General features: G+C 44.0%; 1 long non-coding RNA gene across 1 annotated transcript in view; it reads left to right on the forward strand.

Annotated features, from left to right (window-relative positions):
• Nucleotides 1–5,182: 5,182 nt before the first annotated feature.
• Nucleotides 5,183–15,202, forward strand: part of LOC133621306 (uncharacterized) — an 11,781-nt gene continuing 1,761 nt past the window's right edge. Inside the window, exons 1-2 of the long non-coding RNA XR_012051070.1 lie at nucleotides 5,183–5,622; nucleotides 12,190–12,265. This is a non-coding gene — a long non-coding RNA (uncharacterized lncRNA). The remainder of the gene's footprint in view (nucleotides 5,623–12,189; nucleotides 12,266–15,202) is intronic.

A 15,202-nucleotide genomic window follows, 5' to 3' on the forward strand; every position in this document is an offset into this window, starting at 1 on the left:
AAGTGGCATCAGAGTCTCTATCTCTCTTTACTAGCTTCGTGGAAGCATGTTGCTATGTAGCTTGTTTCAGCAGATTTGAATTGCTGTTTTGGGCAGTAGATGGCATCTTTGATCCAAAGCACAATTTACATTTAACTAAAATGTTATTTTCTTTGTGCTCGACAAAAGAAAAGTCGTGAAAATATCTCCATGTGAGCAAACTCGACTTCTGGCTCCGCCATGATCAGACACGCCCCCCTCTCCTCCCTCTCCTCCCTCACACTCACACACTCACACACAGAGCGCATGTCTCTCTCTCTTCTCCGCCTTGTGACGCAAGAAGAATCAGAACGATGACACAGCAGCCCTCCGATAAAACACACTTTATACTACATAAAAAGTAACGTAAAATAACGCAGTAACGCATCATGTAGTAACGGTAACTGAGTTACTGAATATAAAAAATAACGCGTTAGATTACTAGTTACCGCCGAAACTAACGGCGTTACAGTAACGCGTTACTTTGTAACGCGTTAGTCCCAACACTGGCTACAACCACAGCAACTACCTGGGCTAACATCTCGGCTCCCTGGGCTACAGCAGCAGCAGGTACCTGGGTTACAAAGTCCAAATAATGCTTGTTCCAAACAGTAAATCATGCTCAGGTTATCTGGAATCCGGAAACAAAAGCAAAGAGTTTACTGGGTTGGCACATTAATATCAGGAGTTAGTTACTCAAACTGGATCCAATACATGATCTACTAACTGACTCAAACCTGGATTTGTTTGATGTATTTCTGAATGTTGGCTTCACCCGCACATTTCAACAAACTTGATAGAAATACCAGATACAATTGCTTCGGAAGAGACCGGAAAGAAGGGAGGTTGCGGTGTCCTAATATAAAAATAAATGATATTGAAATAACACACACATAAGTAGAGATTGGTACCATTGAGTAGTGGTATTGATTACCAGGTGCCAAGAATTGGTAGCGTATCAGTTCACATGTGAACAGTAGCCATCCCTAATGTTGAGCATGTCTACCAGGGGCATACTTGCCAACCCTCCCGGATTTTCCGGGTGACTCCCGAAATTCAGCGCCTCTCCCGAAAACCTCCCGGGACAAATTTTCTCCCGAAAATCTCCCGAAATTCAGGCGGACTGAGTCCGCTAACCCACGATATAAACAGCATACCTGCCCAATCACGTCATAACTGTAGAATGATGGAGGGCGAGTTCTTGGTTTCTTATGTGGGTTTATTGTTAGGCAGTTTCATTAACGTCCTCCCAGCGCGGCAACAACACACAACAACAGCAGTCACGTTTTTGTCTACCGTAAAGCAGTTCGTCTGCCGTAAACAGCAATGTTGTGACACTCTTAAACAGGACAATACTGCCATCTAGTGCATTTGATGAAAGCACTTTTGTGCGTGCCACACAGCAATGCATCATCAGAGAGGGTGTTCAGCATGGTTAGAAAAATAGTGACAGAGAATAGAACAAGGATGGACAATTCAACCCTTAACTCAACAATGAGTAGATGAGTGTTATGTGCGTGTATATGTGTAAATAAATGAACACTGAAATTCAAGTATTTATTTTATATATATATATATATATATATATATATATATATATATATATATATATATATATATATATATATATAGGGTGAATTCTAGCTGTAAATATACTCCTCCCCATTTAGCCACGCCCCCAACCACGCCCCCGTCCCACCCCGACCACAACATACAACATGATACATCACACATGCATGCATACGACATGATGCATCACACGTGCATGCATACAACATGATGCATCACACATGCATGCATACAACATGATACATCACACATGCATGCATGCATACAACATGATGCATCACACATGCATGCATACAACATGATACATCACACATACATGCATACAACATGATACATCACACATGCGTGCATACAACATGATACATCACACATGTATGCATACAACATGAAACATCACACATGCATGCATACAACATGATACATCACACATGCGTGCATACAACATGATACGTCACACGTGCATGCATACAACATGATACATCACACATGCATGCATACAACATGATACATCACACATGCATGCATACAACATGATACATCACAATTTCCAGTTTCTCTTTTCAACATGTTGGAAAAGGAGTAGGAAGAAGCAGAGCTTATTTAATCCTACCCCTTTTCTTTTACATAACATTTGCTAAAACGTTTGTTCACTTCCTGTTCTCAATTTATTCACAAAATACTCCACAAGTAATCACAATAAAAATAAATAAATAATACTCGGTGAAGTAAGTTATATTTCATATGGTGAGATGAGTAAGATTATTTAGAAAATGAATGGATGGATGAAATAAATTGAGAATGTTTCTCATGGTTCTTCTTCTTTGTACTTTGTAAACACTTTAAGTGTGAAGAGTTTCTTGAAGTGGATCATATTAGTACATTGTTTGATTGCTTTGCTTAATCCATTCCATCATTTAATTCCACATACTGACATACTGAAGGTCTTAAGTGTTGTACGTGCGTTAGAGATGCACGGATAGGCAAATATTTAATCCGCAACCGCATCAGAAAGTCGTCAACCATCCGCCATCCACCCGATGTAACGTTTGATCAGAACTGCACCCGCCCGCCATCCGCCCGCACCCGCCCGTTGTTATATATCTAATATAGACGATGCAAGGCATTAGTGAGGCATACCTGCCAACTACTCCGGTTTTCCCGTAATTCGTACGGTTTTCATCAACCTATTCCGGGTTACGGTTGCAGTGATAAAAAATACGTTTTTTCATTAATTAAAAAAAAAAAAAGGGTGAAAACTACGCGAATTGCACCTTGTGCAGACAAGATTTTTCGATCGGACACGGAGGAATTAGCGATGTAAAAGACCACGTTGGGACAAAAAAAACACAAGTCTAATGCCGTTGCTAGCGATACAAGTGGAAAACTTTCAACGTTTTTCGTCGCCCAAACAGATTCTTTGGATGTGATAAATGCCGAAGTTTTATTTACGGAGGCAATAATTGAGCATGGACTTCCAATCGCACTGGCTGATCACATGGGACAGTTAAATGTTTGTAATTCAACCTTTAAAAATCATTACGCGGTGATCGCGGTCCCAAAAATAAACTTTTCTTGCATGATAATGTCCAGAAAAATTCGCTTTATATTACTATAGAGTCCTTTTAACGAATGAGTTTGATGGTTTATCACAAACCTTAAATGAAAGAAGTCCTTTGTTCTCCTGCACCATGCATATGCGCTTTGGCCTTGCTTCGTGTTTGGTGCGCAATCCTGTCGGCTGTATTTCACAGCACGACATACTGTTAAAAGTGTTTATACTATTTATGCTTTCAAGTCCAAGTTGAAGAAATCTTGTTAAATGTTGACAGCATAACTACCAAAATACAGAAGTATGTCCTTAATATTTTTGCAGTGCTATTTCTGTTGAAAAGTTCAAATGATTACATTAGAGATGTGATGTGCCACTTTTCAAGTGTCTGATGGCTTAAATTAATTTTCGTTAATTTTCCATATTTTGAATTCTTTTGAAAGGCTTACAAAAAAACTACATTTGAATTGTAATTCCATGCTATTGACAGGACTATTCATTTTAATGAAGTTAGCTTACCATGTTTACAGTATGATAATTGTGATAGAAATGTGAATTTTAGGCACAGAATATTTTTTACAATTGAACAAGGCAGTAGATTATACAAGCTTGGACAGAAAGTTAATAATGACACCAATTTTTTTTTAATGGAATTGTTTAGTACTGTTTTACCATTTGTTTACTGTAAAAAGTGTTTATACTTTCAATTAACAAATTGAAGTCTTGTGAAAGGTTGACAGGATAACTGGCATTAACTGTCAAAATAATTTCAAACTATTGAAGTTAGCTTACAGAATAAACATGTCAATCAACCCATATGATTTTTGCTGTAATATTTTTGTTTTGAAAAGTCACTGTGACTGATAGAAAAGTGATGGTTTTAGCAACATTTTAACCTGTCTGAATGCTAATAATCATTTTGCGTCGGGGGGCGAAGCCCTGAACCCTCCACCAGGACTTTGTCCTGGACCTACCGGGGCCTGCGGCCCTTGGACCCTGGCTACTAGGTTTTTCTGATTTCAAAAGTTGGCAGGTATGGTGAGGTTATAAAGCTTTTGCCTGTTAAAGAAAGGAGACTGATCCAATGCAGCACAGATTTTCGCGTGCCACGCTGTCACGACCCAGACGCACACCAGTGCGCAATCATATGGGAGCCGCGCTGAGCGCACCTCGCGTCTCGCTGCCGGCGACGGGCGATGGGCCCGACGCTCCAGCGCCATCCATTTTCAGGGCTAGTTGATTCGGCAGGTGGGTTGTTACACACTCCTTAGCGGGTTCCGACTTCCATGGCCACCGTCCTGCTGTCTATATCAACCAGGGTGAGCCCCACCCCTTTCGTGAGCGCACTGCGCGCGGAGTGACCCCTGTTACGCGTCCCCAGCAACAGGGGTGGCGGGCAGGTAAGCTGCGCGGGCGAAGCGCGCGGAGTGACCCCTGTTACGAGCCCCCGGCCACGGGGGTGGCGGGCAGGTAAGCTGCTTACCTGCTGCGCGTGACGCCGGCCGCGGCGAAGGCGGACGAGGCGGGGTGTCAGTGCGGTGGGCGCGGTGGTGACCCTGGACGTGCGTCGGGCCCTTCTCGCGGATCGCCTCAGCTACGGCTCCAGGTGGGGCCCTCTCGGGGGAAGGGGCCTCGGTCCCGGACCCCGGCGAGGCGTCCCTTCTCCGCTCCGTAAAAGTGTCCATCTCTTTTCTTTTTTTTTCTTCTGTTGTGGCATATGCAGCAGGTGCCTGCTCGTTTTTCGTATGTGGGTAACAACATTTAACTATGTATATATATTTCCGAATTGGTTTAACTGCCACCCGCCTGAATCTATTTAAAATCTATTTTTTTTTATTTCAAACGCCCGACCCGAACCGACCCGCGGATAAAATCTAATTTTTTTTTATTTCATCCGCCCGATCCGCGGATAATCTGCGGACTCCGCGGTTGTGCCCGCAAACCGCGCATCTCTAACGTGCGTACAAATGTTTTAAATTACATTTTTCTCTAAGATTATATTTCTCCTCTTTTTGAGAATAATTGTTGTATATTCTTGGCTAGCAGGTTATAGTTTGCTTGGTGTTTAATTTTAGCTGGTTGCAAATTCACTATGTGGTGGAATTTCAGTATTTTTGATTAAATTACTCAAACATACTTGAGTAATTTAAGAAGGAAAAAAAACTCTCCTTTAACTCCGTTGTACTGCGTTTAATTCAGATCATTACATGTATTTATGTCACAAATGTTTATAATCTAAGGCTTGCAAAGAGGAATTTGTCGCCGAGCCTACTTCCGGCAGGCACTGTCACGTGACTCCGTTAGACCAATCAAAGCAGCAACAAGCACAGCTGCGGGAAGCTGAACCAGGTCAGAATGTGTCAAGTATTTAAATGATCAAATACAAACCTTCTTGTTTAAACAAGTGAAAGAATGTTCCGAAAAGAAGACCTTTAATGACGGCACGCGACGTGACGTCAGCACATCCCGGACGTTTAAGACAACTGGTAAGCAGAAACCTACAACAGTTGGCGACAATAACGATCTTTTTTTTGTATGTCTCTGATGATCTGGAAAAAAAACCCAAATTTTATTTAAACACAGTAAAACATTAATTACAACGTTAAATATCAATGGAAAGTTGTACGAAGCTTGAAAGTTACTCGTGCTAGCGTATTAGCATGTAGCATTTTCTTCTTCTACTCCATCGTAACATGGCTGAACGAGATGAAATGAGCACACCTAGTGGAGGAGAGGCGCACTGCGTCAGTCACATTAGAGATAAGAGCATGGAAATTACAACTTCTCATTGAGTTGAGAAAATAGGGGGAAAAAAACGGCATTATTTGACGAATCAGACTAATTTAGTGAATAAAAACGTAGTAACTGTAAAAAGTGACATGAATTCAGCACAAATCTTCAATGATGACTTTGAAACTAGTCAAAAGAACATTTATATCACGTGACGAGTGTCTGGAGACATGTTCACATTTCAGTTTACCAGAACTCCGCTTCTAACTGCAGTAAATTGTAGATTATTTTTTATATTTTACACACGCACACACACACACATGCACGCACACACACACACTAACTACAGTTGTAGTCCAAGAACCATCAAACATTATTGATTGATTGATTGAAACTTGTATTAGTAGATTGCACAGTACAGTAAATATTGAGTACAATTGACCACTAAATGGTAACACCCCAATAAGTTTTTACACTTGTTTAAGTCGGGGTCCACGTTAATCAAGTCATGGTAATTAGCTACTAAATAAATCAGAAGTTACTCAATGCTTAAATACTTTTTTTCACACAATGCTAACTATTACTCAGGTAATTATTTAGATGACTTCATTTTAATCTGACTTGAGTCATATTGTTCCAAAGTAACAGTACTTACATCCATCCATCCATCCATCTTCTTCCGCTTATCCGAGGTCGGGTCGCGGGGGCAGCAGCCCAAGCAGGGAAGCCCAGACTTCTTCTCCCCAGCCACTTCGTCCAGCTCCTCCCGGGGGATCCCGAGGCGTTCCCAGGCCAGCCGGGAGACATAGTCTTCCCAACGTGTCCTGGGTCTTCCCCGTGGCCTCCTACCGGTCGGACGTGCCCTAAACACCTCCCGAGGGAGGCGATCGGGTGGCATCCTGACCAGATGCCCGAACCACCTCATCTGGCTCCTCTCCATGTGGAGGAGCAGCGGCTTTACTTTGAGCTCCCCCCGGATGGCAGAGCTTCTCACCCTATCTCTAAGGGAGAGCCCCGCCACCCGGCGGAGGAAACTAGTTTCGCCCGCTTGTACCCGTGATCTTGTCCTTTCGGTCATAACCCAAAGCTCATGACCATAGGTGAGGATGGGAACGTAGATCGACCGGTAAATTGAGAGCTTTGCCTTCCGGCTCAGCTCCTTCTTCACCACAACGGATCGATACAGCGTCCGCATTACTGAAGTTTGCACACCGATCCGCCTGTCGATCTCACGATCCACTCTTCCCTCACTCGTGAACAAGACTCCGAGGTACTTGAACTCCTCCACTTGGGGCAGGGTCTCCTCCCCAACCCGAAGATGGCATTCCACCCTTTTCCGGGCGAGAACCATGGACTCGGACTTGGAGGTGCTGATTCTCATCCCAGTCGCTTCACACTCGGCTGCGAACCGATCCAGCGAGAGCTGAAGATCCTGGCCAGATGAAGCCATCAGGACTACATCATCTGCAAAAAGCAGAGACCTAATCCTGCAGCCACCAAACCAGATCCCCTCAACGCCTTGACTGCGCCTAGAAATTCTGTCCATAAAAGTTATGAACAGAATCGGTGACAAAGGGCAGCCTTGGCGGAGTCCAACCCTCACTGGAAACGTGTCCGACTTACTGCCGGCAATGCGGACCAAGCTCTGACACTGATCATACAGGGAGCGGACCGCCAAAATCAGACAGTCCGATACCCCATACTCTCTGAGCACTCCCCACAGGACTTCCCGAGGGACACGGTCGAATGCCTTCTCCAAGTCCACAAAACACATGTAGACTGGTTGGGCAAACTCCCATGCACCCTCAAGGACCCTGCCGAGAGTATAGAGCTGGTCCACAGTTCCACGACCAGGACGAAAACCACACTGTTCCTCCTGAATCCGAGGTTCGACTATCCGGCGTAGCCTCCTCTCCAGTACACCTGAATAGACCTTACCGGGAAGGCTGAGGAGTGTGATCCCACGATAGTTAGAACACACCCTCCGGTTCCCCTTCTTAAAGAGAGGAACCACCACCCCGGTCTGCCAATCCAGAGGTACTGCCCCCGATGTCCACGCGATGCTGCAGAGTCTTGTCAACCAAGACAGCCCCACAGCATCCAGAGCCTTAAGGAACTCCGGGCGGATCTCATCCACCCCCGGGGCCTTGCCACCGAGGAGCTTTTTAACTACCTCAGCAACCTCAGCCCCAGAAATAGAAGAGCCCACCACAGATTCCCCAGGCACTGCTTCCTCATAGGAAGACGTGTTGGTGGGATTGAGGAGGTCTTCGAAGTATTCCCTCCACCGATCCACAACATCCGCAGTCGAGGTCAGCAGAACACCATCCTCACCATACACGGTGTTGATAGTGCACTGCTTCCCCTTCCTGAGGCGGCGGATGGTGGTCCAGAATCGCTTCGAAGCCGTCCGGAAGTCGTTTTCCATGGCTTCCCCGAACTCCTCCCATGTCCGAGTTTTTGCCTCCGCAACCGCTGAAGCCGCACACCGCTTGGCCTGTCGGTACCTGTCCGCTGCCTCAGGAGTCCTATGATCCAAAAGAACCCGATAGGACTCCTTCTTCAGCTTGACGGCATCCCTCACCGCCGGGGTCCACCAACGGGTTCTAGGATTACCGCCACGACAGGCACCAACTACCTTGCGGCCACAGCTCCAATCAGCTGCCTCGACAATAGAGGTGCGGAACATGGTCCACTCGGACTCAATGTCCAGCACCTCCCTCGTGACATGTTCAAAGTTCTTCCGGAGGTGGGAATTGAAACTCTCTCTGACAGGAGACTCTGCCAGACGTTCCCAGCAAACCCTCACAATGCGTTTGGGCCTGCCAGGTCTGTCCGGCATCCTCCCCCACCATCGCAGCCAACTCACCACCAGTGCTTTCAGTACTTACATACCATTTTAAAGTTCAAGTACCAATGATAGTCACACACACGCAAACACGCACACACACACTAGGTGTGGTGAAATGTGTCCTCTGCATTTGTCCCATCCCCTTGTTCACCCACTGGGAGGAGAGGGGAGCAGTGGGCAGCAGCGGTGGCAGCGCCCAGGAATAATTTTGGGTAGTCTACCCACCTCTGCCCATATAACATGTTGTTTTATTGGGTATGTCCTAGTCAGCTCCACATCATACATGTAGTACAAAATCTACGTACATGTAGTACAAAATGAACGTACATATCTCCACTGAACAGTCTTGTGCTCAATGGCAATATTTTTATTTCACAAAAAAGAAAAGAAAATTGAATTAGGAAAATAAAATAAAATGAAACCTATCTGAAAAGCAGGGGTGGGCAATTATTTTTTACCGGGGGCCGCATGAGCAACCGTAGCACTGCTGGAGGGCCACACGGACAATATTACATTTTGCTCAAATTATTTTTGATATACTGTAAGATAAATAATAATAATAATAATTTCATTTAACCTAACTTAACTTCATACAAAAGCAGATTGCTTTTGATGGTTTTATTTTTAACACTGACAATGCAAAAATGTCAATTTCTGTCACTTTATCCTGCATCCTCTTTAAAAGTCCAACATTTTTCCCCTTCTGATTTGGACAACCATCTGCCAGCTTGTCCCATTTCAGTCCTAACATGTCCAAACACGCATTTACCTATGTGAACAAGTCATTATTTGTGGTTGTCTCTTTAATTGACTGCATGGCTGCCAGCTACTCTGTGATTTGAAAGTCTGCAGTTATCCCACGTAAGAAGATGAGCAGCTGGGCGGTGTCACGTACATCGCAGCTCTCATCCAAAGCCAGCGAAAAACAGTCAAAGTCGGCCGTTCTGTTCTTCAGCTGAAGCTCCAAGTTTCCAGCGATGGTCTCAACCCGCCTCGTTACAGTGCGTCGGGAGAGTGACACGTTCTCAAATGCGCCCCTCTTCTCCGGGGATATCAGCGCAACAGAGTCCAATAAGCACTCCTTTATAAACTCTCCGTCAGAAAACGCCTTACTTTTTCTGGCCATTTTGTGAGAAATGACGAAACTTGTCGTGACTGCTGCATCTCTGGGGTGTGAAATTTGGCAAAAAGTCCTTGTTGGGTTTGCAGTTTTACCATCAACGCATCAGCCTCCCTTGCGCGCTCTTCATCAGACAGATTCTGGTATTTTTCCTCGTGTAGTGGCGATTCAAATGATATTTTTTAAACACAGCAACATGTATACCACAAATTAAGCACACTACTTTACCTTTAATTTCTGTAAAGAAATACTTGGCAGTCTATGTCTTGTTGAAAACCATTCCTCATCAACTTTTCTCTTTTTAGCGTCTCGGGGGTAACCGGGCATCACTTGTCGCTGTACACCCGGACATACGCCCATAAATAACACTTTTCAAAGTAAAAGCAGCACAGTTGTATTGCACGCACGACATAGATGTTTTTTTAAATGTATTTTGTAATTTGTGATTGCCGCTGTTCACATTCACTCACAATCACGCACGAGCATACGTCCATTGATTGAGACTTTTATTAGTAGGTTGCACAGTGAAGTACATATTCCCTACAATTGACCACTAAATGGTAACACCCCAATAAGTTTTTCAACTTGTTTAAGTCGGGGTCCACTTAAATTGATTCATGATACAGATATATACTATCATCATAATACAGTCATCACACAAGATAATCACATTGAATTATTTACATTATTTACAATCCGGGGGTCTATTCAGGTGTACTGGAGAGGAGGCTACGCCGGATAGTCGAACCTCGGATTCAGGAGGAACAGTGTGGTTTTCGTCCTGGTCGTGGAACTGTGGACCAGCTCTATACTCTGGGCAGGGTCCTTGAGGGTGCATGGGAGTTTGCCCAACCAGTCTACATGTGTTTTGTGGACTTGGAGAAGGCATTCGACCGTGTCCCTCGGGAAGTCCTGTGGGGAGTGCTCAGAGAGTATGGGGTATCGGACTGTCTGATTTTGGCGGTCCGCTCCCTGTATGATCAGTGCCAGAGCTTGGTCCGCATTGCCGGCAGTAAGTCGAACACGTTTCCAGTGAGGGTTGGACTCCGCCAAGGCTGCCCTTTGTCACCCATTCTGTTCATAACTTTTATGGACAGAATTTCTAGGCGCAGTCAAGGCGTTGAGGGGATCTGGTTTGGTGGCTGCAGGATTAGGTCTTTGCTTTTTGTAGATGATGTGGTCCTGATGGCTTCATCTGGCCAGGATCTTCAGCTCTCGCTGGATCGGTTCGCAGCCGAGTGTGAAGCGACTGGGATGAGAATCAGCACCTCCAAGTCCGAGTCCATGGTTCTCGCCCGGAAAAGGGTGGAATGCCATCTTCGGGTTGGGGAGGAGATCTTGCCCCAAGTGGAGGAGTTCAAGTACCTCGGAGTCTTGTTCACGAGTGAGGGAAGAGTGGATCGTGAGATCGACAGGCGGATCGGTGCGGCATCTTCAGTAATGCGGACGCTGTATCGATCCGTTGTGGTGAAGAAGGAGCTGAGCCGGAAGGCAAAGCTCTCAATTTACCGGTCGATCTACGTTCCCATCCTCACCTATGGTCATGAGCTTTGGGTTATGACCGAAAGGACAAGATCACGAGTACAAGCGGCCGAAATGAGTTTCCTCCGCCGGGTGGCGGGGCTCTCCCTTAGAGATAGGGTGAGAAGCTCTGTCATCCGGGGGGAGCTCAAAGTAAAGCCGCTGCTCCTCCACATGGAGAGGAGCCAGATGAGGTGGTTCGGGCATCTGGTCAGGATGCCACCCGATCGCCTCCCTCGGGAGGTGTTTAGGGCACGTCCGACCGGTAGGAGGCCACGGGGAAGACCCAGGACACGTTGGGAAGACTATGTCTCCCGGCTGGCCTGGGAACGCCTCGGGATCCCCCGGGAGGAGCTGGACGAAGTGGCTGGGGAGAGGGAAGTCTGGGCTTCTCTGCTTAGGCTGCTGCCCCCGCGACCCGACCTCGGATAAGCGGAAGAAGATGGATGGATGGACAATCCGGGGGGGTAGTAATACACAGAAGTAATACAAATAACGCTTTTCAAAACAAAAGCAGCACCATTGTATTGCACACTCGACATAGATACTTTTTTAAATGTATTTAGTAATTTATGATTGGCCTCACGCGGGCCGGACAGGGACGCACAATGGGCCAGATGTGGCCCGCGGGTCGCAGAATGCCCAGGTCTGCTCAAAAGGGTAATGTGCAGAAGTACAATCTTTGTGACATGTATGTGATTTCAAGTCAATGTGAAGAGTACAATGGGGATATTTTCAATGTCCAGCCAGGCCTCTTCCATATGTGGATATAAATGTGATATGCAGTCAGGTCGCGTTCAGCACACCTATACCTACCTACCTCATCCACAGGTGACAAAGGTGACAATCCTTGAGAATGAGTGAAATCCATGGGCGGGCCTACCAGTCCTTTGGAAGAATCCAACAGGTACTTAAAACTGTTGTTGTTGTTGTTGTGGTGTAATTACAGTGGACAAGCGCTGCCTGTGCTGTGATGATGAAGAATAAGAGACGGCAGATGGTCGGTCGCCAAGGCAGCTGTGATGCCAATGATGATGCATTATTGCTCATACACAACGTTAGTGTTCACCCTGAGAGCATAATTATGATTTAGATGACATTTTTGATGACATTTCATGACGTTTGTGGTGAATGTGATTAAAGAACAAAGGTGGAAAATGTCTGGAAAACAACATCAGTTGCTTAAAAGACATCAACATGAGTCTTGGTGTTGTTAATCATGCGACAATATATTGTGATGTGTACTTTTGCATCTTTATATGTGTTGTTAGTCATGTGAAAATATATTGTGGTGTACTAGTGTGTACTATTGCATCTTTATATGCAGAGGTGGGTAGTAACGCGCTACATTTACTCCGTTACATCTACTTGAGTAACTTTTGGGATAAATTGTACTTCTAAGAGTAGTTTTAATGCAACATACTTTTACTTGAGTATATTTATAGAGAAGAAACGCTACTTTTACTCCGCTACTTTTATCTACATTCAGCTCGCTACTCGCTACTAATTTTTATCGATCTGTTAATGCACGCTTTGTTTGTTTTGGTCTGTCAGACAGACCTTCATAGTCCCTGCGTTTCAACAAATACAGTCACTGGTGACGTTCACTCCGTTCCACCAATCAGATGCAGTCACTGGTGACGTTGGACCAATCAAACAGAGCCAGGGGTCACATGACCTGACTTAAACAAGTTGAAAAACTTATTGGGGTGTTACCATTTAGTGGTCAATTGTACGGAATATGTACTGTACTGTGCAATCTACTAATAAAAGTTCCAATCAATCAATCAAAAGTGTGAAGGAAAAAAAGACCCTTTTTTATTTCAACCGTACATCCCGTCAAAAGCCTAAAGACTGACTGCACAGTTCCTGTCTTCACAATAAAAGTGCCGCTCCATCGCGCCTGCGCTTTCAAAACAAGAGTCTCCGAAAGCCTGCGCAAACAAGCTAGCAAGCTACGGAGTTTGCCGCCAATGTATTTCTTGTAAAGTGTATAAAAACGAATATGGAAGCTGGACAAATAAGATGCCAAAAACCAACCACTTTCATGTGGTATTAGACAGAAAGGAGGAACTTTTTTTCTCCTCCATTTGAAAACGTGGACGCTATCATCACTACTGTCTGATTCCAATCAACGCAAGTCATCAGAATCAGGTAATACACCAACTTATATTCTTGTCTTCATGAAAGAAAGGAATCTATATGTGTTAAACATGCATGTATATTCATTAAAACACCTTTAACATGTAAACAAAAATGGCAAAATAAATAAATATAAATGATATACTGTATATATCAATGTATGTATATATATATGTGTATATATATATGTGTGTGTGTGTGTATATATATATACATTATGTATATGTGTATATATATATATATGTGTGTGTGTGTGTATATATATATATATATATGTGTGTGTGTGTATTATTATATATATACATATATATATATATATATATATATATATATATATGTATATATATGTATATATATATGATATGTGTGTGTATGTTACTCATCAGTTACTCAGTACTTGAGTAGTTTTTTCACAACATACTTTTTACTTTTACTCAAGTAAATATTTGGGTGACTACTCCTTACTTTTACTTGAGTAATAAATCTCTAAAGTAACAGTACTCTTACTTGAGTACAATTTCTGGCTACTCCACCCACCTCTGGTGTCTGGTGTGGGGAGGGGAGGGGAGGGGGGTGCGCAATACAACGTAAACCGTTGGCCAACAAAAAAGTAACCACACTATACGACTATACGGTATAGTGTTCTGTGGTTACTTTTTGGTTGGCCAAGCGGACGTGACGACAGGCTGTCCTCACTCAGATCCGCACGGACCGGGAGGGGGCGTGCCTTAAGACCGGCTGGAAATCGGGAGAAATTTGGGAGAATGGTTGTCCCGGGGAGAGGCACTGAAATTCGGGAGGGTTGGCAAGTATGAGATATTCTCACTTCTTTTCTTTTGTCGAGCACAAAGAAAAGAACATTTTAGTTAAATGTAAGTCGTGTCTTGGATCAAAGATCCCGTCTCCTGCCCAAAACAACAATTCAAATCTGCCTGGTTAGGCTCTGTGTATGTCACGTGTGCCTTCCTTAGGTGAAGCCAGCTTTACAGCTATGTTGTTGATTGATTGATTGATTGAAACTTTTATTAGTAGATTGCACAGTACAGTACATATTCTGTACAATTGACCACTAAATGGTAACACCCCAATAAGTTTTTACACTTGTTTAAGTCGGGGTCCACTGATTCATGATACAGATATATACTAACATCATAATACAGTCATCACACAAGATAATCATCAGGGTATATCTCGGTTTGGTTGGTATCAACACTTCTGTCATCAACAATCAGCATCAACAATTGCATCATCAGAGAAATGGACATTGGAACAGTGTAGGACTGACTTGGTAGGATATGTACAGCAAGTAGTGGACACAGAGAGAGAGATCAGAAAGTATAAGAAAAAGTGTCTACATTTGATTATTTACAATCCGAAGAGGTATTATGTGGAAGGGAGGGTGTTAGTTTAGGGTTGTAGTTGCCTGGAGATGTTCTTTTAGTGCGCTTTTGAAGGAGGATAGAGATGCCCTTTATTTTACACCTTTTGGGAGTACATTCCATATTGAAGTGGCATAGAAAGAGAATGATTTAAGACCTTTGTTAGTAGGAATCTGGGTTTAACGTGGTTAGTGTTAGTGTTATTATGCTGTTTGTTACTTATGTATGTTATGTTGCAGCTATTTAAAATAGTTTTGTCAATTTGTTCTGGCCTGAAATAAATTGGCCCTTTGAAACATATCTTTGTCTTTGTGTGTTGTATG

This window comes from Nerophis lumbriciformis, linkage group LG21, assembly GCF_033978685.3.
Source record: "Nerophis lumbriciformis linkage group LG21, RoL_Nlum_v2.1, whole genome shotgun sequence".
In the NCBI taxonomy this organism is placed as follows: Eukaryota; Metazoa; Chordata; class Actinopteri; order Syngnathiformes; family Syngnathidae; genus Nerophis; species Nerophis lumbriciformis.